This window comes from Larus michahellis, chromosome 2 (genome assembly GCF_964199755.1).
Source record: "Larus michahellis chromosome 2, bLarMic1.1, whole genome shotgun sequence".
Lineage (NCBI taxonomy): Eukaryota > Metazoa > Chordata > Aves > Charadriiformes > Laridae > Larus > Larus michahellis.
In genome coordinates, this window is record NC_133897.1 from 99,371,242 (window position 1) to 99,396,559 (window position 25,318).

Below are 25,318 nucleotides of genomic sequence, written 5' to 3' on the forward strand. Positions count from 1 at the left end.
TCCCTTCCCCTTCTCAGCAGAACAGGGGGAGAAAATATGATAGAAAATCTTATGGGTTGAGACAAAGACAAGGAGATGACTCAGCAATTACCATCATGGTCAAAAAAGCAGGCAACTTGGGTAAAATTAATTTAATTATTGCCAATTAAAAATAGAGTAGGCTAGTGAGAAACAAAGACAACACTCTAAACATCTTCCCCCCTACTCCTTCTTTTTCTCAGGCTCCGCTTTACTCCTTCATTTCCAACTCCTCTACCCCCTGCCCCCACAGCCTGCACAGATGAAAGCACTGGTGATCTCCCACTCTTTCAGTTTCATTTGGATTTAGAGAGCTGAGATGGCTCATTGACTCAGTCAACTACCCTGTCCATTAAGGACAATTGGAAATGACAAAGCTGGACTTGAAATGCAGAATAACATTGTGAGTAAAAAGGGACATCCTCAGCTATTATATCACAAATAAGGAGGCCAAATACATGAACTAGTCCAAAAGATAGCCAACAAACTCTAGTCAATTGTTTGAAAGATATTTAGGGACATGATTTTATGTGCCTGTTTTGGAACATTTACTCCAGCATATTGATTCATTAATCAGTGAATTAGGAGCTGGACCTCTTTCATTTTCACTGTTCTTTCACAACTGGAACAGCTTAGAAATGTAGGTATGAGAAATGTATGCAAGAGAATAAATTAAATAATTACTCTTCTCGTTGTTCTGATTCCCTGTGCACTCTAGGAAGCCTGATCTGAGCAATTCAACTTGTAAAAGCCCATAAACTCTCTGCAGATTCAGTGGTAGAGTAAAAAATAAATATTTTATGAATGAATAACACATAAAATGGGAAAGCAAATTGTTTTGGACAAGTTTTGTTTTAGAATTTGATAGGTGATATAATTACTAAATCCTTGATTATTCTTCTTTTCAGAGCATACTCAACACCTTTAGGTATCTTCCTTGAGACCGCAGAGTGACTGCAAAACCTGCCCAACGACAGTAATTTTTTAAATATCACTGGTCTTCTGACGAGTAAGTTTTTCATTCTCAGTTTTGTTTTCTCCCCTGTACTGCCGACTTGTATTTTATCCTTGTATTTGTTATATGGACTACTGTATTCATTTTCTGGGCCAAGTGAATATGAATGCAAATTGAATAGTATGAAAGTGATCTTAATCTTTCCCAGATAGAATGAAACCAATCAATAGTACAGATATAATTGAGATGAAGTACTGGCTCACCTGATAATTCCAACTTGTAATGCCAGTGGGACTGTGGTTGTATGTCTGGATTTTTTGAGACTTTTTCCTGTTAAAATGTTAAATGGCTAAAGATTCTTTCCTGTCACTAGAGTTGTGTGGCATCAGGGTCAGGAAATGCTTATCTATTTGCAGTTGGGCTCTTCTTTTTCTTCTCAGGAGCCTCCAGAGGTTACTCATTGTAGCAAATGTGACCCTAAAATTTGCCAGGATTCACATGGATACAAAAATGGTATTCGTATGCCTCCTTTGCCCATTTAGTCTCCTGTGGTCCCTCTGCTCGTCTTATTCTTTGAAAGGTTGAACTGTTTAGTCTCAGACTTATACGAGGAGTTTGCTAACACCGCATCTAAATTGGTGCTTTTCAGGCATTTGGGCTATTAGCATGTAGCCAAACTTTTGAGTCTTATTTGAGGTCTGAAAGTAACACAGGGTCTGAATTCATCACTTGTTACAAAGACATCTCTCTTCTAATTATCTGTGCTTCTGTGTGGTTCACTCCTACCTGGACCATAGCGTATCAGAGATGTGTATAACAATACAAGCTTCCGTATCTGCTTAGTTGACCATTCGCTTGGATTTTACTAAGAGGAAAGACAGGCTAGAGCCAAGAGCTTCAGTTCTTGGATTGTCTCCAAGATGCAGTTCTGAAGCGCTGTCCTGTTTACCATGAAAAGCAGACCATAGGGCAGCTGAAGCCGTTTGACACAATGAATTCAAGCCTAATAATTGAATTGCTCAATCTCTGTGGCATTAAGCATGTCAGGACTGTGCACAAACCTGATTTATCACTTCATCAAGCCAGGAAATAAATAATAAATAGTGAGTCAATCTGAATGGAGAAAAGGGAAGGTTTCCTTTTGAGGGGGAGGGTGGGAAAGAGGCTCCGTTTGCGTTTGGGTAGATTAATCAATTTTAATTAACAACATTTTATTTTGAGGCAGATGTTACAAAAGCAAAGGAGAAGGATAGGCAGGTTCACAGCACAGGTAGTAGTGGTGGTCGTATCTCCTTTTATTTTGTAGTACGGTATTATAATAGTCACAGGGTCAATTCCCTCTTCTAGTAAGTAATATTGAAACCCAAATCCCTCACCTCTGCTTACGGTACCTTTCAGATACCTTGGCTCTGCAATATTCCCAGGCAAATTATTAGAGTTTACTTCAGTCTGTTCAATGTTCTGGTAAAAAATTAACCCTACACCATGTCAATAGGGTGTATGCTAAACTAGCACATTCACAGAAATAACTTGGCATAAGGAGTTGTAATTGAAGGAAGGTATTTGTAGTGGGTTTCAACAAGGTTCACGATTAGACATACATTTTCAGCATTTTTCAGACAACCTGGAAGCTGACAGAATATAACTGTCAATGAAATCTGCAAATGATACAAATAGTCCAGGCCACTTGCTATAGCAAACAACCTGGGTTGCTTAGTAACCTCAGTCCATCTATATAAAGTGAAATACTGAATTTAAGGCTGAAGAATACCAGCTTCATTGAGAGGAATAGGAATTGTGTTCTAAGGAGTCCTAACCTTTGGGGGAAATATTTCAGGAATCACATCAGATAAGCAGCTCCAGTGAGAAAATTGATTACACAGAAAGGGGGTCGATGCCTTGGTCATGAGTCTGGCTTCAGTGAGACTGATGTTAGAAGGCTGTGTTTTGGTGCCCCTGCTTTCAGAAAGTGTATTGAGGAAAAAACAGAGAGGGTCAGAAGAGGGCCAGAGAAATCATTACTACACTGAAGAAAATGTCTGCAACAGATTTGAAGAGCTCAGTCTGCTTTGGCTTTTTTAAAAGAAGCTGAGAGCCTTCTTGATGGCATTACCATGGGGAAAAGCGAGCAAGGAACGTAATTGAAATCATCACTCTCTTTCGTGCGCTTACTTTTTAATTAGTTTCCTGGAAAAAGGCGGGTTCTTTTCAGTTGGTATTATTAAAGTATTTTGGTTTTCTGCCAAAGTGTAGCAGTAAATATTACGGTGGGTGACCTCACTTATTTGATAATCTAGACTGGGAAATACATTATTACCCAAATAAGAGTGGGTAATTTCCTTTAACATCATATTCTCCTTGCTTACAGTATTGTGGACTGGCAGCGTAATTCCCACGGTCAAAGTGGTGATAAAGAAAAGTTCTTGATCACTATAGTCAATCCTGTTCCACTGGTGTGAGAATGTCAGATGCCGGATTATTTTGACCGCTACTTTGTTTACCTTAGGCACTTCTGTTTGTAAAGGTGGAACTACAGTAAGTTGCATTTAGGAAATTATTTAAAAGCTCCTGATATATTTATTCAGAGTCTTGATTTTTACTTTTTGTTACCTTAGAAACCAATGAATGACATTTCACCTTTACTACATGTTTACTTGTTTTATTTATTACTTATATTAAGCTGATTTATTAGTCAAATTAACCATTCTTTGTGCTGAGTAAACAGAAATGTGTGTTTCTTTCCATTTACCGTGTCCTGCAAGATTTTAGAGTTCTCAGATTTCAGCCTCTGCCATGGAGCTTTTACCTACAGTAGAAAGTAAGATTTTCTGCCTTTATCAGCTCTCAAGAGATAGCTTTGCATGAACTAGATATTGAACAGAGCTAACCTGAATAAAGTGAAGAAAATACCTTCTCTGCACTGCAAAGGAAGATACATCCATCAAATTTGGACTAAACACTTCATCAGAGACCGTTTTCCCAGTCATTCAAACTCTCCCAGCTCAGTTGTTGGATGGTGAGCAAACCTTTGCCAACAGATATGAATGTCATTTAATGTAAATCAAGTTTTTATGAAGTTTGGCAGTACATTGTTAAAATTTCATGTTTCATTTCAAATGACTCTATTTTTAAATAAAAATATGTATTTAATCTGGAAAAAATGCATCTAGTTAAAAAAACAGTTTGAGCAAAATCTATTCTTGTATTAAAAAATGATGCATGAATTTCTACTCGGGCTGCCTGCTGGACAATGGAAAATGAAGAAAGCAGCTCTACTTAGTGATTATTTGGAAACCTTTGAGGTGTTAAAGAAGTGAAGTAGTAGCGTGCCTACGGCAACAAGTGTGTTACACTTAGATGTTGATCTGTTTATTTCATAAGTATAACAAAAAGGCAAAATACTATGCATTATCTTTGTTAAACAGAATTCTTATCATAAAGAAAACAATTTTTTTTTCTCATTTAGGGAATTTCAGAACCATATTATATAGACACTGAGATACAAGGGGGACATAATTATTTTTTCTCACAGTTTTTAAAGACAAGGTAGCATCCAGGCAAGCATATTTGAGTTCTGTTTGGTGGTGTTGTTGATAAAGGGCTCGTTGAAAGCTAACCTTGAAAATGTATAGAACTTCATCTTCCATATGTATAACTCAACGTATACCATTAGCAGAATTCAATATATTTTCCTAGAAATAGAAGTTACACAACGTGAAGAAAAAAAAAGCTAAATAAGTTCGTGGTCTTTCTTTTTTCCTAGAAACGCACCTTGAATCTGAGGTGCCTCTCCAGCTCCTTAATGTAAAATTCTGTTCAATTGAGTGTAATGGATTTACTTTCAGATATTTTTTCTCAGATTTCTATCAGACCTCCTGCAGTACGAAGCCAAATGGCATCACAATCTTAGTTATGGGAAAAGGCACAGGAAAATTCAGGTGAATGGGGAAAGACTATAAATAAAAAAACATTAGCCTCTGACCCAAGAATTGTCCAGTAACAAGTGCGATTATGTAGACAAATGGTACTGATCACAATCTTCTTTCCCCACAGCATGGCAGTTGCTTGGAGTAGAGCATTGCTGAATAGATAGCCGTGCTTTTGGTGTTGGCAGGAAGGAATGTGCTTGCCCACAGTGAGATGGAGCACTCATTGACTGGTCTGACAGGTATAACAAATAAAGATCTTGGCCACGGGAGATGCTGAGCACCTGTGACACCTGTCTTTGCTAATTCAGAGGTTTGCTGGTGAATGCATGAGCGAAAATGAAGGGTGACGGTCGCCTGGTTGGGGCGATGGCGGAGGGGAGAGCTGAATGAGGAATTCCATTTTAGAAAGCCTCTAATCAGGCAAGAAATTCCAGTGGCACTGGACACCAAAAGGCAGAAATTCACCCCAGTCCAGGTGTGTTTAAATTGTATTCAGAGGTTACTTTTCCCCTTGGAGACTTTGTGCCAGAGCAGGTGTTGCCTGTCTTTGCTGCTCACACTCAATGATGAACCAGCAGGTGGAACCTTCACCCCTGCGGCGGTGGAAAGCTCTTTGCAGCTCTGCCTTCCTCCCCACGAATGTGTCTGTGGCCCCAGGACTGGTCCAGGCCAATATTTCTGCTAAGCCCAGGTAGTAGCTGGGTGCAGGGGATGAAGCGCTCCCCGTACCCGCTAGCTAGGGCAAGAGGAACAGCCTGAGCTGCAGTTGCACAAGGGTCCCAGCAAAGGGGTGTCAGGTGTCATAATCACTGCTCTTGTCCTCACAGTCCCTCTCCTTTCCTCAGGGATCCCACGGACCCATGTCTGTCTTAACTTCTGGCATCTAACTGAGGGTCCTAAGTTTAGAGGTGCCATTACCTCAGGCTCTTCCGGTTGACACAGACCTTGAGGGACCCTGGCCTATTTAAGGTCTAAGTTGGCCTTCAGAGGTGTCTGTTCCTTTCCGTTGTTGGCCGAAGGCAACTGTTCTCCTGAATTAGGAGCCTTGGTGAAGTGCCTAAAGGTAGGCAAGCTGGCGGTGCATCACTCACAACATTAAAAATAGAAGAAATCGATGTCGCTGCAGCTGGGATCCCTGGGGCTATGGTGTATGTCTGTGACACCCAGCCTCCAGCTCCTCCTGGGGCTCTGGCAAAGGGCTGCAAATTCCTGACAGTCCAAAGAATTTGGGGCAGAGAGTGAGCGTTTAGTGTCTTTTAAGGAGGAGTGCCACTTCCAAACTATGATTCTCCAATTCTGATATGACAGGACAGACTCAGTCCAGCTTAAGAGCAGGCTTGGCTAAGTGCAGTCCTGTGTAGCTCAACAAGAATATTATTTTTGTATTGTAGTACTAATAACCAGTTAAAAGATAACAACGCTTATTAGGCAGATACAAACACATTCTTTGCCCGTCTTGTCAGGGTACAAATGAGCAAAGAGCCAGAAGTACAGTTCATTAGGAAGAAACAAAGCCATTTAATTATCCTAAGAAAACTGCCTTCCAATTGTTTTTTCTCTTTCTTTCTTTTTTTTTTAGCTAATGGTTGTAGTTTTCTTACTATTTGCTGAGATTTATATATTGCAATAGAAGTGCAGAGCATCTGTCTCCTGGCCTATCAACTTCATCAGGCTTGGGGAATTGAGGGGGAAAAAGGAAAAGAAAATATGTGAATATAATGACTATGATATTGAACTATTTTATGCTGCCATATGGAGTTAAACTGGTTTAAAAAAAGATAAGATTTCCATTTCAATGCTATTTGTTTTATAATAGAAACTTGCCTTTTCTTCATCCTTCTACTTGCAGAAGAGTCTTATTCAGTGTATTCAGTCCTAGCCAAAAGGTCACTGTTGTCCTACAAGAGAGTCCTCCCTCCCCTTCCTGGCACTTCTGGATGCTTTGAATAGAGCTCTCTTTCTCTGAGGCTGAGATCCGTCAGTGGGAAGGTGCACCGGGAGCAGCTGGGTATCACCCTCCCCTCCTGGAGGTCAACTGCATCACCCCTGGGTGCTGCAGAAGTTGTGTGAGGAGAGGGACAAGCGATCCCACTAGACCTCCTGGCTCTGACCCTACAGCGCTTGTCGTCCCCATCACTTTTCCACTGCATTGTGCAATTAATTTAAATTAATTTGGTCTCTTTGACAGATAGTTCCCTAGAGAGGTGATTTTTAGTTTTATATTCAATTTCTCAGCCTAGTTATTCAATGTTTGTATTTGTGTATGCATATTTCCTTGTGGACTCTCGACTTTGACAAGGTGTTGATGAAGTAACACATCCTGGAATATGAAGCAGTCAAATGACTGTTCATTCCAACTGAATTCTGACACTCCTAATCACAGTAAATAATATGTTTAATCTTACTTTGGACTTATGGTATTCAGTGGGAGTTCTTATGGAGTGTCATTCAAATCCGTGTGAGTAATGCTCTCCCTGGGCTTCTTTCTGTAATACCGGGAGAGGATGTGCGGGAAGGCTGTTGCCATTCCAGCTTGTGCTGGGAAGAAATAGGAGACAAAATAACGAGTATGAAAAGCAAAGACAGGACTCTATCATAAGGCTACTCAGCTTCGTGATTTCACTGGTTTGGGATCAGAGACCTTCTCTTGCACTTGGGTTGCTGGAGTCAGAGTAGAACAAAGAGCTGCAAACCCAACACTGGAGGAGGATTTGAGCTCTAGGTGGAAAGGACCGTCCCAGATCCCATGGCAGACAGGTTTATGAAGACACCACCTGTACTGCAAGAACTGGCTATGAGGACATAAAGGGACCTCCTTCTGCCTCATAGTGTATTTTCATACTTCCTAAATTAAACTCTGCTATGTGCCTTTACAAGCATCCCTCTCTCTTCACTCAGACCAGCTCCAAGATCTTGCTATTCATAGGAAACAGTAAAGATATTTGAAGAAAAGAAACCGAAAAGGCCCATTTACTTGCAGGTAAAAGCTCAATCGGAATAGATTATAAACAGCGCAAAAGCGATCTCTAGGGAGTCTAGCTGCCAGTGCTTGGAATGCTTTTGCTCAGCGTGTGCAAGGGGAGGGTTGGGGCAAAGCTGGAAACACTCAGGAGACAGAGCAGAGGGTACGCGTGGAACATCGGGGCAATTCCTGCCAAAACACAGGTCTGTATTCCGAGTGAGCCATTCATCGAGTTTCTGAGGAAAAAATGGATAAGAAGACCTAAATATCATTTTGCGAAACAGCTACATCAGTTTAACTGTAGCTTTTCAAAATATCTAGCCTCAAATAGACAAGAGGTTTCAGACTGAGGATTTGAAATAATCTGTAGTCGTTAGCTTAACCGTAATGTTTGTTATCCGTAGTTATTGGTGATGTTTTCTGTGTAGTGCCACAGAAAAGGACAGACTAGAGACTCCTAAAACAGGACTCTGGTAAAGCAGCAAGAGTACACGTATCAAAATGACCAGAAAGGGACTCGATCAGTCCCCAGCAAATTAAGAAAGTGTATTCATTATGCTTGTAATAATGATAGTATGTTTTATAACATTACACTCAAGCAATTGCAATTTCAGTTTTATGGAGCAAAAAGTGCAATCTCTGAGATTTAACTTTTAAGTAGTAGATTTAATTGACACTGCTTGAAAAATATTAATGGCCGTTCATTAGTAGGTATTGTCTCTTCCCTTATCCTACATCACGGTTTTAATTTAAACAAGCTCTCTGCTTGGCGTATAGAATTATTGACAAAAATATGTCTTTCTTCAGCAAATGATTAGCTAAATCATCCTTTTATTTACAAGCAGCGCTGTGTCCCTGTGCCCTAAATCTTGCTAGTTGGAAGAGTGGGAGGGAAAGCAATTTAATTAAGTTAACTTTATTGACCCGCTGGAGCTGTTGTTTAATAGCATGGCTCCCTGGAGTGTAGTGCAGGTAAATTGAATGAATGCCACAGAATATCACTTCTCTGCATTGCATATTTCCAACCTCTGCCAGGCAGTTTGGGATGAGCAGCCAATCGGGAAAAAGGTTTTTCCAGCCTTGCTGGCGTGGATGGCGTTTCCCGTTATGCTCAGAACGAGGTGCAGAGTGTGACCCGTGCGTTCCGCTGAGCCCATCGAGAGGGGTAACTCGGGCATCGTGCGTTGTGCTCCGCTGCTGCATTCGGAAGGCAACTTTGTGGATTGGCATTTCAGCCATGTATCCAAAAATACCTTTTTATGAAGGAGGAAAGCTAGCACGTGAATCTGAATCAAAGTGCTGTGAGTAAACTATTTAATATTAAAACCTCGATACACTCATGCTGCATGAGAAATCAGAGTCCAGAAGGATAGTAAGCGATATCTTCTGGAGCTGTGCTTGTCATTGAATACTTGGAAAGAAAGTGAAACATTAAAAAACTTCTTTGTTAAACTGTTACTTGATAGAACAAAAGCTAAAAAGACTTCCTCAGTGTATTCTCACAGATAATACCGCCTGAGTGCATTTCAGTTATTGCTTCTGTTGTTAAACTCTTTGTCCAAATGTCTTACTAATCTATAAAATGAGTACAACAGCTTCTCTGCAGTTGACTGGAATACATCCCGTTTTCTGTGTTAGTCTTCAGTACTGACCACTGAGTGACAAAAGACAGTATCTCAGTCTGTTGCACCTGTACTTCCAATCACTTCTTTTTAAAGTCAAGCCAGATCAGTAGTTGTGCAATGTAACAGCAACTTCATATAGCTTTTAACCCTTGCAGAATTTAATGTTTCTCCAATTAAAGCTGAGACTCAAAGATCCAGTCCTACAGCTTTGCTTAAAGAATTAAATACAGCCAACTCAGATAATTGACGTTTTGCTCTGGAAAATAATAAGAGGTGCAACTTTAATTACAATTCATTGTTTCATCATATTCACTTATAATTCAATGTTTTGAATAGTCTGTGCGTAATTTTTCCCTTTATGTGTGAATAGATTTTTCTTGGTTTCAATCTGCTATTTTTAATTTTAAACGTATGTGAGATAAGAGAGGTGGGTTTGTAGGGGAGGGGCATTGTCTTTTCTTGTGCTGACCAGAATAGTTGGGAGAAGCTGGCAAGTTTCAAGCATGTAAGTCCTTGTTTAGGTCAGACTTGGGTCTCTTTAAACAATCATGCTTAAAGCATTGCAGCCACGATCGCTACCCCTACGGTAGGCATTACAGTGGTGGTGAGAGCAACCGTCTTCTAAGACATCATTTTTCATTATATCATCTTACCTTTGGGGGAGGGGGTCGGGCTGGCACTTGAGGCAATCGCTCTCAGTTCCTCTCCTGACCTTTATGCCCTAATATGCCACACGCGCTCTCAGAAGTGGTGCCGTGAACTTTTAATACTCAAACCCAAGCTGTGGTGTAGCCTAGGAAACCCCAGGCGCTCCTAACCTTGGCCCTCTGCTCCAAGCTCTGGCGTAGCACCGAGACGGGGGAGAGCCACTCTCAGCATCGATATGAAATCCAGAAGTTAAAATTGCCTATAATTCAGTGTTAGATTAACATGGCTTTTGGCTGGCACTGTGTGTTTGTGTATTTACACAAAAGGATGATGGCTTGCATGAGTAAACCTGAGAAGTTTACTAGCTGATATTCTCCTGCACTCTGTTACTTTATCTTCATTAAATGTGTGTTTTGGCAGCTGTTCCTTGAAGTCCATATTCCATATCTGTAAGATAAGTGCAGTTTCTGTGCTAATGGTCATGTCTGGGGTAGAAGTAGGCCTTAGAAAGTAGACTTCTGTGATTTTTTCAGTTATTTTTTTGCTTCCCATAGAGTTTTTGTTATGGCACTTAAAAATATTCTGAAAGCTTTATTGTGTATCTAATAGAATAAGAGGAAAATATACATCCATAATGCTACCCCACAGTTCCTTCCAAATGCAACAGAGCAGTCATATTGAATCACAAGCGACGGTTTTCCTGCATAAGAACTCATACTATATTTTTAGGTGAAGTTCTTCAAAGGTGTTAAAATACAAACACATAATGCATACATGAATTCTAGTTTTACTTGATTACAGTTTTAAAGGACTATTAAATCAAGGTTTATAATATTATTATTTATTTAGTATGGTTAATATTTTAACTTAACATTATTTAATTCATTGCTCTGGTGCATCTGAATCTGTGTCACAGGCATGGGAAGTGCTTCAGTTCAGTCAGGCCAGAAAAAAGGTGTCCATCAAACTACCACTGGGTTTTAAGACAGGCTATTTGCTTGATGCTTTAGCCTATAAACTCTACCTAGACGTGCTCAAGGTTAAGTACTGGTAACGGTGTTTCTTGAAAACAAATCTTTGCTGAAAACTTTTGCCACTACAGGAACAACATTCAGGGATAGATTTAGCTTTTGGTATTTGAAAGTTTTATGAGTTTGGAGGGTTTCTTTAATGCCAAAAGCTAGGGGAAAGTCTAAGTTGGTGCACTTACACCACAGAAAAGTCTACTTTGTCTATTTGAGGATTGAGTATAAGAAATTTTTCCTGTCTATAGTTACAATAGTTTTGCTGATTTACTAGCTGGGTTGTTGTTTTGTTTTTTTTTCTCAAGTATAGCTTATATCAAGTGGATAGAAATAACATACTGTAACTTTTTTTTTTTACGGCTACTACCACAAACTTTCCCTGTCCCATCTGTTTTATTTTGGGATTGGCCTTTCCCACACTTAAGGGACACTGAGGCAGAAGTTCTACAGCTGCAGAGGGATGGCATCTTCCAGGCTCCAGCTGTTCTGCTTAAAGACGTTCCTGCTTTCTACTGTCCCTGCCGCTCGCCAGCTGGCAGTGCTGCCCCTGCGGTTTTGCTAACGGAGTGGCTCGCGTGATTGCTCCTCAGCCTGAAACTTGCAAACTCAGCCAGGCCAGGCAGGCCAGATCCACAGTTCACACCACTTAAAATAAACTGGCTCGTTTTGCCTTGAGCGTTTGAGAGAGCATTCACACAACCCCCTCCGCTGGCGCAGCTACGGGGCAGTGTGTGGAAAACAGAGAGGAGTAATGTTACCAAACCAGCTTAATATTGTGTGCAAAGTAACTCTTTGCTATTCCCCAAGTCTTAAGTACTTCAAACACAAGAAAAGCAGCAGAAGTGGCTGTAGCGTCGTTGTGTCCAGCAGACTTGCACTCAGGTGTGATGTTAAGCATGCGGCGATATGTAAACTCATATGCAAATTTTTTTTGTGCACACTGACATCTAAACACTCATTCACCTCTTCCCCCCTTCTAAAGACTAAATCTGGCCTATGCTAGCATTTTGAAGCTGGTTTTCTTTTACTTCACATTAATTGGTTGTTAATGTATTTAAGTAAATAGAGATCAATAAGGATGTGTCAAACCTTTGCTACCCAGGAGACAAAAGTTTGTTTTAGAGTACAACGTAGTCTCTAAGTCAACCAGTAAGAAACATAAAAGTTAATTAGGAAGTGCTCTCAGCAGCTCACAGAGCTTAACCTGCAAGTAGATAACTAATGTTCCATAATCCCAGCTATGGAAACGCCTAAGGAGTTTGAAGAGTTTAGTTTGGTGATTTAGTAGGAAATCCCTGACAATTCCTTCAGAAGAAAAATTAAGTATATGGAGAAGATAACATGGCATGGACACCTGAGGAGGAACACAGATGCTGAACAGGATTGATTCGTCTCTTTTTGTCCTCTGGAGTCAGAAGCCTGTTGCTGCAATAACCAAGTGTATTGTCTGCCTCGCTGCGTACGTACCGTGAAAGGACGGCAGCACCATTGTTGCAACAAGAAAAGAAGATCCATTCGCTGCTGCAAAGTGTATCATCAACAAAATTACTGTTTCAGTTCTCTACCAGTAGATGACAATAACCTTTATTAGTAGAATTAACAAAAGAAGTAGGGGAATAGATGTAGTTTCTCAGCTCAGAAGTCACGTATGAGAATTAATCCCAGTGTTTGTTTTCTTAAATAACGGAGCTTGAATAAAACCACTGAGAGGAACCTTGTGCCCTTGCACACATGCATAGAGTAGTATTTCCAAAGCTTGACCACAGGAGAGAAGAAAACATTAAGAAAGAAAACTTGTTAATACAAAAGCCAAGAACTCTGAAGGGAACTCTGTAGTACGCTGGCAGCGGAGGTATTCTGACTCAAGAAATTACTCCAAAAGCACATCAGTCAAGTCAGAGGTGGTATTTTAAAGACTTTTATTGAAGCGTGAAAGGCCAGTAATAACCAACATCACAATTTCTGCGAGAGAATAGGAATTGAATAGTCATTTCAATATTTTATTTTATGATCGTCATTAACTGTCTTCTGCATCCAGGATATTAGATATCCTTTAACTGTCTTCTGCTTCCAGGATATTAGACATGAGGAGTGCTGCAATTTAGGCCAGGAAACACCCCAAGCAATTGTTATGTGTCTCCACTTTATGTTTTCTTTTCTTCATAATCACTCTACCTTTAGCAAAACCACTTATTTGTGTGTTACTGTCATTCTTCTTTTAGGAAAGCAGCCAGACAGCATTATGAAATGCCAAGGTATTGTACTAAAAAGCCCACCCTGCATTAATGTTATATGATTTTGTAATGTTTACTAATATATATTTTGAACTGGGATGTTTGGCAGGTGTTTCTGGAGCAAAGGATTCCAACGCAGCTCCTAATATGGCCCATGGCAGAAGAGGGTGCTGGTCTTACCCTGCTGTGCCGGCATACTGCTCTGCGCAGATGCACTAGCTGCGCCGTGGGGTGTTTCCATTCAGCTGTTTGTCAGCCGCTGAACTCCCCGCTGAGTGTGTCTTCTCTGTAGAGATTTACTGACTCACGCCCTACTTGGAGGAACCCAGTCAGCCAAGCCGGAGGATGAGTGTCCATACTGCTCAGCCCTGCCTGTGTGCTGGTGCTTGGGTCAGCATCGCAGCAACCCAGGCCAGGACTCAGTGGCCAGGGCTGAATTCCATGAATTGCAATCCCTAAATCTACAGTAAGCTGTGTCCCCCTGTGAAGTGCCTCACGTGGCATTGTATGATAATAAGGGTGTCTAGCCCAGTCCTCTTCTGCTGTGAACCTGTGAAGACAGTGAAATAGATCATCTCTGGTTCTTCATGTGTGCATGGACATCAGGTAGGAAAGTTCCTTCTGAGTTGTCCGCAGAGTTTGGTGAATTACATTAATACCGCACATGAGACACCGAAACACACATGGGTGTTCTCAGGGGCCCAGTGCACAGGCTGAGGTGTTAGGGTGCAGTGTAAGGTAGTCTACAAGCACCCTCGCTAAGCTTTCAAAACGGTTCTCATGCTCCTCGTTATCCCCCACCATTTCTAGGAGCTTAGGAGACTTGGTGGCAGGACAGAACCCTTATCATGGGTGCTGATCTCCCGTAAAAATCTGCATCAGCTTTTATTGCATTGGATTGGCTGGATTTATTTTGCTTTCCAACTCTTTCCACTTTATTTCTCTAAAGATGGTTGTTTTCTCTTGGCTGTGGGGAGCGCTGCTAGCAGAAGAATGTATGTGCGTATATGCGTTCAGCACCCTGTCTTCTTCCCTGTGTCAGGCAACAGGGGTGTATATTTCTGCATCTTCTCAGCAAGTAGTTTTCCTTTTTCCTTCGTACAGATCAATCCCTTGCCTTTGTCTGCCTTGAGAGTCGGGGGTGGTGGTGTGTGCAGCTTTGCTTTCTCAAAGCAGGACGACTATATTTTCTTCACCGTCCAGACAATGGCTATCGCCTGCTGTAGGCAGCGTGGGCTTTGCGTACCTTTTTTAAAGTCAGACACGGGGTGATCTTTTCTCATTGCTGTACACTGGCTTTATACGTCAGTTCTGCCTTCCTGATTTCAGACGTTACCAGCCTGAATTGACTCCGAAACTTAGAGCAAAGTGCTGTTCTTTTTATTCTCATAATTACTGTACCACGCATAGGTACAAGCCTTGAGGATGTACTTTTTCACTCAAAATGAGTTATGTCAAGTGAAATAAGGATTCTAAATTATCTTCCCTTCTTTCTGAGAGAAAGAAAAGTTACAGCTCACTATCAAGTATTAACAGAATGGAGATATCTCAGATTCAAGTCAAAAAAGAAATTGTGATAAAATTAGTTGATCATTAAGTTAATCATAATAAAATGATGGTTACAGCTATAATATATGCATGTAGAGTGCATATGTGTGTATAGTGAGTGTATGTATGTGGATACACACATGCACACACACACGGGTAGTAAGTGGAATAAATACATTAACTTTATTATTCAACTGCACTTTCCTCTGGATGGGTAAAGTAGTAGGACCAACTCTGGGTAGCTCAGGTTCAGATGAGCTCTGAATACCTTCACAGTCAGTTCTGTGATGGTTCAAAGCATCAGTATATATTTTAAAAGACTAATGTTTCATGCTAGAAAGCATGTAAGTGTTTATTGGATTTCTGTTGTAAACTGTGAACAGTTAAAAACAGAGATGTTTTTAAATGGAACCATATTCAGAGAATGTGGACAACATGGCAAGAAGTAAAATAAGTAAAAAAAAGAATAACTGAAATGTATCTGGAAGACAGACAAATTAAAATTTCAGATTATGCCATGGTTACAGTGGATAATTCTAGAGAACCTTGCCTTTTGCTAACTCTAGAACATGGCTGAAATATGGTTTGCATTTGTCTTGCATCTAAAGCACAATTTCATTACAGACTGTGCTGGGAAAAGTTACTTGTATTGTAATTGTTTGACAGTTATTGATTTTTTAGTTTAAAAAAAAAAAAAAAGTCCTGTGGGTCAAATTCTGCTCACAGTGATATTGGTGTATATTGCAATATTTTGTAGTTTTCTCACATTCCTGCTGTGAAAGCAGAGACCACAACTGTGTGACTTTCCTATCCTGATCACCATAAGATTCATAGAAAAGCATGTCACCATTCCTCTGGCCCATGCACTCTAATTCCTGAAAATTGCACGTATTGCCAGAAGAAGAAAAAACAAGGAAAGAAAAAAAAAAAAAAGAAAGAAGAAAATACCCTCAAGTTACCCCCAGGTTTTTGTGGAATGAACAAAGCCTCCCTGTTGCACAGATGACGTTAGGTGCTGAGAAGTCTGTCAGCACAGAGGCAGCAAAGGCAGAATTACACCCAGACACACCAAGACCACATTTTATTTACATCACCAGTTCCCACTGAAGCCAGTGGAAAGTATCACTTTGTTGTACCTGTGAACTTGTACGAAGGCAACATTGCGCTAACCAACTAGTGGTTTTCATTAATTGCCAGAGCTTTAAATGTATTTTGTCACATTGATAACAATTACGTTTCAGTTGCCCTAGTTCTACACAGTGAGCAAAAATTGCTTCAGATTTATTAAAACCCAGAGTCTAACAAGACAGACTTGTTCCAGAAGCGTGGTATGGAAGTCCTTCTCTGTGCCTTTTTCAAGGATGGGATTTCAGTTGTCTTTGACTGATAGCAGCAGCAGCAGCATCCACAAAGAAAGGTGAGAAAGCATAACTAAGGTAATTTCAGCAAGTTATGTCCCCGCAGCCATGGTGTTGCCCTGCATGTAGAACTGGCGTGGCTACACTGAAAATGCGAGATGAATTTGGAGAAAGTCCTTCTCACCATTCTTGATGCGTCAGATGTGGTTTTGGACATGCTGGGCAGCTGGGTTATCCTTATAACCTATCCTGTTGCTTGGCCGTGAGGAGAGGCTGAGGGAATGGACTGAGGAGAGAAGCTCATATTCAGATTGCCTAATTTCCATGTAAGTTCCTGTGTCAGATGTTACCTAAAGTTTTAGAGCCAACTAAGTGGAAAGAATTAGGCACAGAAATTAATGTCCTTATATAGGCCCTGTCACAATGGCTTATAGTTGATACATGAAGGATAATATCTAAATGCTAGTAAGCATCATCCAACCACCTTTCTCTTGGACTAGTTCGTTTATGCAAGACACAGTAAATGTAGGACTATCAATGGTGGCACTTTAGCATAGCAAATTCACAGCTTTATTTGTGCTTTAGACTACCAGCCACAGACTATCGTGGTACCCTGACCGGGAACACAAAGTAACTTGTTAATTTGTGTGTGCTAATAGATTTTCTGTGTTGCAGGATGCATATAATTTTGAGTTCCTCTCTCCTAATGTGTATGTTTACCACTATAAGCAACTACTCAGCCTTTTAGCAGTAATTGTTGATATTTTTAAAGATATGGGTTGTAATCAATATCTGGGAGTTATAAATATTGATTGGAAAAAAAGTCCATTGAAATAATTAGCCATTACTATTCGCTTGGTTTCCATGTGGAGTGGATGCAATTGCCATAATTCTAGTTAAATAAGAGGTTGCCTACATACTGGCCTATTTAATGGGTTTTACATCTAAGGAAGAAAAATCAAAGACAAAAAATCTGATGTTCTGTCTCTACATTTTCTACTTTTTATATTAGGTTCCATTCTATGGCTCCATTGTGGCAGAAAAGAAATACTTTCATGCCTGTGATATCATTGTATTCAGAAGCCCCAGGCCTTGCACAGTAGAACTAGCTCTGATGAGTAGCTTTAATAATTTGAAAAGACAAATCTAGCACCAGGAGAGGAGGGGAAAAACACTTTTTGGGAAGTTTGACCCAACGTAATTTGTTTTACGCATCCAGCAGTCTTGAAGATTTTCAGGGAAGAGTAAGACCTACTGTTTACCATGGAGCCACTGTCACGAGGGTCACTTACAGGACCTGTTCTTGGCTAGAATAGCTCCGTAGGCTGCAGGACATTCAAAGAAATGGTGGCCTTTTGCTTCTGGGGCACCTGGTGAACAGAGCATTGCTGTAGACTGGGTTTAGATTCCATGTAATGGCACAGATTTTCCCTACATGAAGTGCCGGAAAATGAGAAAGCTGACGGTTTCCTGCCATGTATATGTGCTCCATGAAATATATCAGCGTAAACAGAGGGAAGCTGGATGTGAATGAAAGGAGAAGCTGGGAATGGCTGGCAGTGTTATGTAGAAGTAGGATAGGAGAGAGTGTGGGAAGAGTGAAGAGGAACAGGAGGAAGGGCAAAAATAGGGGTAGCAAAGAGAAGAAAAGAGATCAGCAGGTTGGGAGAAGGAAAACATGCCATGAAGAAGGACCAGGAAACTGGGAATGGAAAAATGAGAACAGAGAGAAGAAAGAGAGATGGCATGTTTTGTTATTTAATGAATGTCTTAATATGCTGGATACTCAGAAGAATATTTCATCTAAATAAGGCAACTGAGTCATCTTCTTAACCTGACTTCTCTAAGCGTTCCCTTGCAACCAAGTGAATGTATGTGTCATCTCATAATGTGATTATGACAGAAGATGCAAGCAAAGCAGGTTTGAATGCAATACCTGTAGCGTATTGGGATAGCTCTTAGGAAAGCTGGGGACTGATGGAAAATTGATGAACCAACACAACTTTTAAAGCACACTGCTGTTTTGTTTGAAATACTGCTTAAGGATCAGAACAACCCCCACCTTCATTTTCCCCACTCAGAGAGTAAGAATCGAAAGCTTAGTCCTTTGGTTTGAGCCACATTTCAGCTCAAGGAGCTAGGCGGATCTTGATCCCCTAATAATTTTTAAGCCATAAAAGGTACTTTGCCTTATGCGCCTCATAGGCAGCGGTGTGCGGCACAGACATTATTCAGTAAATTTTTTGCAGATGTCAAATCATAAGTTCCTGACAATGAGCAAAAAGAACTCAAGGCAATATCCATTTACATCTGTGTTCACTTAATATGATTTTATAAGACACTGTACAGTATTGTGGCTTGTTGTTCCTCAGTAATATTGCATATCTCGTGTATGCTACAGGGGTGAATTTGATTTCTCCATCTGCTACCTCCTCCCTGCCCCCCACGTGTGACAGTGAACTCCTGCATTACTTTGGCCAAAAGTGACCCAAGAAATTTCTGTAATACAGTCTTTATTCCACAATGGTGCAGTCAGATTTAAGGTAGGATTGTTTATAAAAATACTTTTAGATAACTTGAAGGAAAAATGCTATAGAAACTGAAATTTTGATCATATGTTGCATTACAGGTTTCCTTACTGTAAGCCATACACATCACATCCTTTGCTCTTCATGCAAGAAATACTGTGTGAAGTAAAGTACAGACAAAGATTAGTTCAAACAACAGGAAACCGAGGATACTGAGAGAGGAATCAGTAGGCTAATAGATTATTTAAAGTGATACTGCCAAATTCTCAAGTGCCACTTGAGCATGTTAGTGGATTAGTGCTTAGTCATTACTTTAAAATGTGTTGCAGACTCCAAAGTGCTCTGCTTTACAAGGGCAACATTTTGAAAAAAATAAAAATGTGAAGGCTGGGTAAGAACACGGCCTAAATGCTGTGCAGGTGGTAGGTCAATTCAGAGTTTGAAATCAAACTTGGGTCTCTCCTTTTTTTGGGCAATAACGTTTGTGTGCCTGTGTGATATAACACTATTTAGCAAACAACTACAAGATTTGGGAGAAAAAAAAGTAACAAGTTAATGGCTGTTATGATTTTGAAGCACACTGGTCATAGATTCATAGAATTGCCTAGGTTGGAAGGGATCTTTCAGATCATCTAGTCCAACCATCAACCCAACTCTGACAAAAACCATCACTAAACCATATCACTAAGCATTACGTCTACCCGTCTTTTAAATACCTCCAGGGATGGTGACTCAACCACTTCCCTGGGCAGCCTGTTCCAATATTTAATAACCCTTTCAGTGTAAAAATTTTTCCCAATATCCAATCTAAACCTTTCCTGGCACAACTTGAGCCATTTCCTCTTGTCCTATCACCTGTTACTTGGGAGAAGAGACCGACCCCCACCTCGCTACGACCTCCTTTCAGGTAGTTGTAGATCCTCCTCCCTGTCCAAGACAGAGACTGCAATGTGTGTTAGGAAAAGCTATTATCAGTGTAACATTTACTAGAAAATAGTAACGTTAGGAGAGGTTAAAATCAGAGCAGAATGCTCGTGTTTTGGAATATTAAAATATAGATGATGAATTACATTCAATGTAGATAAACCACTTACCTTCATAATGCTGATGTAAGATGAGATTCTGAAAATGTTCCCCATTCAAATATCCTGTTTGGTCCCCATACACTATCTGACAGGCAGTAATCAGGGCAAAGCACTGCTGAAAATTATTCCTGTAATACTGGTGTTTTTAATGAAAATCCCGATGACAAATTATCTTCATTGTTCTCTTTACCGTTTTATCCCTTGTATCCTAAGTTAATTACATGGCACTTTAATGGAGACTTTTTGAGCATACTGTACGTGTCAAAGAAAAAGCAAAATGCTGTCAGTTTCTGGAACTTGCCCAAACTCTCACAAAATGTATGTGAATTTTATTCCGATAGTGTTTTAATTTGGGGCTTCATCATTTATATTTTTACCTGTCAAACACTTACTCGGCTTCTCTTAGCATAACAGGTGGGAGTAAAAAACCCAGTATTCTCCCTCTTGTTTGTCTTTTGTGAATAAAATGAAAGAAGCGGTAATTGGACATCTCACAGGTTCATGATTTAGGACTAAAAAACATGACTACATAATGTTTAAATTAGGCAGCGCTGTGAGTTGCAAAGGGGATGAGACTAGGTTTGCTGAAAAGTGAAACAGATGTTGACAGGTAGCAAGCAAAATTTGTGAGATGCTGAGTTGGGAGGGGTTTTTTTTCTAATCTCTCTTGATTTTATTTTCCAGCCATATTGTTAGACTTAGCCGTGGATCATTATTTACAAACTATTATTTAAAATTACAAATCATTTACACTATTTGTAGTCAGTAATCATTAAGCATCACTACTCTGTTACTTTTAATTTCAGCTTAGTCAGTGAACACAATTTAGTGACTATGGCTCCTTGTAAAAGTTCAGATGCATCTAAATTGACAGATAGAGAAAAGGATTTAATTTTAATTTTTTTTTTTTACACTTCCTTTTTTACAGAGTTTTTGTCTGAAATTAACAAATACTTTGGGCAGAAATGGAAAGTTTTCAGAATGATAACAGCAAATGAAAAGAGAGGGTTCAACAGATTGTTCTGGGAACTGTTTGGCAGGTTCCCATGGGAGACTGCCCTGAAGGGGAAGGGGACCCGGAAAGGATGCTGCTTTCCAAGGACAACCTCCCTAGAGCTGGGCTCAGCCCAGCCCATGGCCCAGGCAGTCACACAGGCACAACAGATGGGCAGGGAGCTCCAGCCTGGGCTCTGGTACTAAACGAGACGGCAGGGGAGGGCAAGGAGGGCTACACTGGGAGCAGTGCAGACCATTGTCTAGCCACACAGGCAGGGAATTAGGGAAGCCAGAGTTCAGCTGGATTTGAAATTAGTGAGGAATGGGAAGGGCAACAAGAAAAGCTGCTAAAGGTAGTGGCAAAAGGAGGCCTAAGGAAGATGTGGGGCTGTGAAACGAAGCAGCAGAATTTAAAACAAAGCGCACAGAAAAGGCTGAGAAACTCAGTGTTGTCTTTGCTTTGGTCTTTATTGGCAAGTTCTGTCCTCAGGTCTCCCAGGCAGAACCTGGGAAGATTGAGTTAGTGACCAAATAAGCAAACTGGATATACATAAGCCATGGGACAAGAGAGGACAGATGCTGGGGTCACTGCAAGGACTGCTTTGTATCGTCTTCAAAAGGCCCCTAGGGATCAGGAGAGGTTCCTGAGGGCTGGGAAAAGGTGTCTTATGCATCTTCAGGATGAGCAGGAAGGTGGATCTGGGGAAATATCTGCTCATAAACCTCCCTTCAGTCCCCAGGAAGATTTTGGAGAAAACCCTTCTGGAAACCATGTCCAAGCACATGGAAGACAAGAATACAATTGGGAACAACCGTCATGGATTCACAAATAGCAAATTGTGGCTGAACAATCTGAGAGCTTGCTCTGAGGAGATGGCTGGTGTGGTGGGGGAAAGAAGAGTGATGGTTATTTACCTTGACTTCCACAAGGCCTGTTACATGATATCCCTGCAGCCAAGTTGGTGAGACATGGATTTGAGAAGTGAACTACAAAGTGAACGGACTGCTGGCCATACCACCAGGTTCCAAGAGCTGTGATCAGTTGTATAAAGTCCAGATGATGGGTGGTTTCTAGTAGCATCTATCAGGAGTCAATACTGGTACCGACATTCATTCATTCACCTAGACAATGGGATGAAATGCACTCTCAGCAACTTCACAGATGGTACCTAATTAGGGGAGCAATTAATATGTTGGGGGGCAGCATTGCCATTTAGAGGACTCTCAACAAGCTGGAGAAGTAGTCTGGCAGAAACTTTTGGAAATTCAGCACAGGCAGATGCAAGTTCCTGAACCTGAGACTGAGCAAGCCCGTGCAGCAGGATGGATGGGCCACCAACTGGCTACAAAGTAGTTTTGCAGAAAAATTCCTGGGGGTCCCAGCAGACAACTACTCCAACATGAGTCAGCAGAGCATCCTGAAGGTCAGCCGCATCCTGAAGGTCAGCCGCATCCCGGGCTGTACTAGCAAGAGTGTAGCCAGCAGGTTGAGGGAAGTGATTCTTGCCTTCTGCTTGGTGCTTGTGAGACCCTGCCTGCAGGACTGTGTCCTGTTTTGGATTCCCCTGTACAAGATGGATATTGACATACTGGAATGAGACATTGGGGCACCAGGTGGCTGGAGCGCAGGACATACAAGAAGCAGCTGACAGAACTGGGTTTGTTCAGCCTGAAGATGAGAATAAGGGGGCGATCTAACTGTTTTAAATTACCTACTGGCAATGTACAGAAAAGATGAAGCCAAACTCTTCTAGGCAGTGCACCGTAATAGGACAAAAGGCAACAGACACATGTTGCAACATGGGAATTTTTGTCTAATTATCAGAAAAATCTTTCCTGCCTTGAGGCAGGTGGGGTCAAATACTGGCTCAGGTAACCAGAGAGTCTGTGGCATCTCCATTTTCAGAGATATGAGCAACCTTTGAACTCAGATGTAACTTCAAAGCTCATATTGCTTGAGTGGGCGCAGATGAGCCCCAAAAATCCCTTCCAACCCAATAATCCCAACAGAATTCTTTTGCTTACTTAAATGGCTGCTTTAAGAATTTAAATAATATTCCTGGGGCACTTTGTATTTTGAAGGAAAAGAACAGTGAAAACGCAGATCATTATTATTATCAAAATGTAAGCAGTGCTGCTAGGACATATTGTAGGAATGGCCACATATACCAGGCTGCCAGGGCAGATTGTGTTTTTTTGTTAAATAGAACAAAAAAGTCAGTGAAGCATGTTTAATCCACACAAGTGAAGAGTTCTGCAGACCTTGTAAACAAATACAAGGTAAAAATAGGTCCATTTGGGTGATTTTCTAGTCTGGACAAATCCAACTTAATTATTTTTAATTTTAATATTTTCCTGTCTTGCTTATTTCTTCTGCTTAAAATGCAAATCGCTTTCTTCACCAGTTTTCTCAATCTTCTCAAACATTTTTTTGCTTAGAGAATAAATATGATACACCGTGGGGGTTGGCAAATGAAGGGAAGGAAATGTTGTGGACTTTGGTGGGATTTTTCGTTCCAGAATAGGGGCAATGATTTCTCTTGCAAAATCTTTCACACTAGCTGTGTATCAAGACCTACCTAAAAATAAGGGACTCTACTGTCTAATGGCTCGGTGAGCAGAAGGGATTTTTCTCAAGAAGGCAAGACTTTATCCTCCCTCTTATGGTCCTAGAAGTCCTCTGAGGAAAACCTACATTAATGAATGAAATAAACCCATAGCCAGAGCGATGATCAGAGCTTCTGACTGTACCAGAGAGCTCTTAGACTTGAGTACAGATGCTGTAGAGCTCCCAGCATGAGACAAGGAACCCTCTGGCCCCCTTTTGCCATCCTGGCACATGCTGTTAGCGGTTGATTTGGCAACCCTGTGCCTTCATGCTGAGCTGCGCAGGACTTCTGCTCAGAGCACAGTTCTCCCAAGGATAAGAACAGAAAAATGGCTCTGCTGGGCCTAACCAGTAGGCCTGGTATATTTTTCTAAATGTAGAAGAAAACATACATTTCAAGAGTGTAAGATGGCAACGTCTGGGTGATACATTTTCCAGTACTTTTCTCAGCCTTTCCTGCTTTGAAGTTTAGGGACTTGCCTAGAAATTATACCTTTGTTTCTAATAAATGTTGGGTGTGGTGAGATGTCCCATGAATTTGCTTAATTGCTTTTTGAATTTATTCAGGCTTTTAACATTTGCAATCTATTCTAACAGTTTATTCCCTAACTTAATTACCCATTCTATAAAAAAGGATATTCCATTTTTTAGGCGCTAAACTGACAGTCCAACATTTCATTTGGTGCTCTTTCCTTCTTGTATTACTAATAGGGGTGAGAAGCCTTTCCTGTTCTACCCTTCTCAGTGTGGCATGTGATGTTATGGGTTTTGTCATGTTCTTCTGAGCTATCTCTTCTCCAAACTGAGTTATCCCAGCCTACTTATTGTTCCTCACACAGATACTGTCCCTTACCTTCAATTATCTTACTTATCGTCCTTGTCTATATGTTTTCTACTTCAGGTGGGTCCCTTGGGGCTTAGAAGATACGGCACATTTTCTCAGTGGCAATAAGATTGGTCTCTTTCATTTCATTTTCGTAATAATTCATAATATTCTATTCACTTTAGGCTGATGTTTTCATAGGACTGTACATGGTTTCTCCGGCTGCAGCCGCTGTATTTGAGAGTGGTAACGGCTAACTAAAAACTCATCCCTGGGTATGTATAGTTAGGACTGTTTGGTTTTATTCCAGATTCCACATTTATCAGCATTGCATTTCATCTGCACTTTTATCAGCAATCCCACAGAACTGAGATCTTTCTGCAATTTTTCAGCCACCCTTCGGTTTTACTACCCTAAATAACCTAGTGTGATTAACTGTCGCCTCACTATTCAGCCTTATCCAAATTACCCACCACTATGTTGAACGCTGCATTTCCCTGCACTGATCCTCGAGAAGTCTCTCTGCATTGTAAAGAGTGACCATTTACTTCTATTATGCGTTTCCTATTGTCTAACCAGTTTTAAGGGGCTTGTTCCCTGTAAAGAAAGGTTTTGGCCTGGGAACTTCAAAAAGCTCTTCCGGGGCGAACACCACCTATGTAAAGAATTCTTCTCACTTTGCTGGTGTACAGTCTGATCTTATTTGAGCTCCCCTTTCATACCCCAATTACTTTCAGCCCTACAGACTTTCTGGCAGACTTCCTGTTTCGGATGTGCTTAAAAAACATTTTATTATTGGTTTTATGCCTTTAGCAAATTGCTCTTCAAAATCTTTTTTTGGCTGGGCTTATTAAATTTAACTTGCCAGAGTTGATATTCTTTTCTATTTTTCTGGTTGGGAAATGACTTCCAATTTCAGAATAACTTCTAGTAATCTGCTTTACTGTGCTGTGTATTGAAATGGTCTAGAAAAACC

General features: G+C 40.7%; 1 protein-coding gene across 27 annotated transcripts in view; it reads left to right on the forward strand.

Annotated features, from left to right (window-relative positions):
- The window catches only part of LOC141739324 (poly(rC)-binding protein 3-like), a 539,898-nt gene that overhangs the window by 350,198 nt on the left and 164,382 nt on the right, over nt 1–25,318 (forward strand). For 16 of the 27 annotated variants that reach the window (XM_074576357.1, XM_074576359.1, XM_074576355.1 and 13 more), the window contains one exon: nt 927–1,027. The gene's annotated coding sequence lies outside the window, so the exon portion shown is untranslated. Of the gene's footprint in view, nt 1–926; nt 1,028–7,989; nt 8,068–8,971; nt 9,166–25,318 lie in introns of those variants that run through there. The other 11 variants (XM_074576393.1, XM_074576363.1, XM_074576365.1 and 8 more) reach the window with 4 other exon arrangements.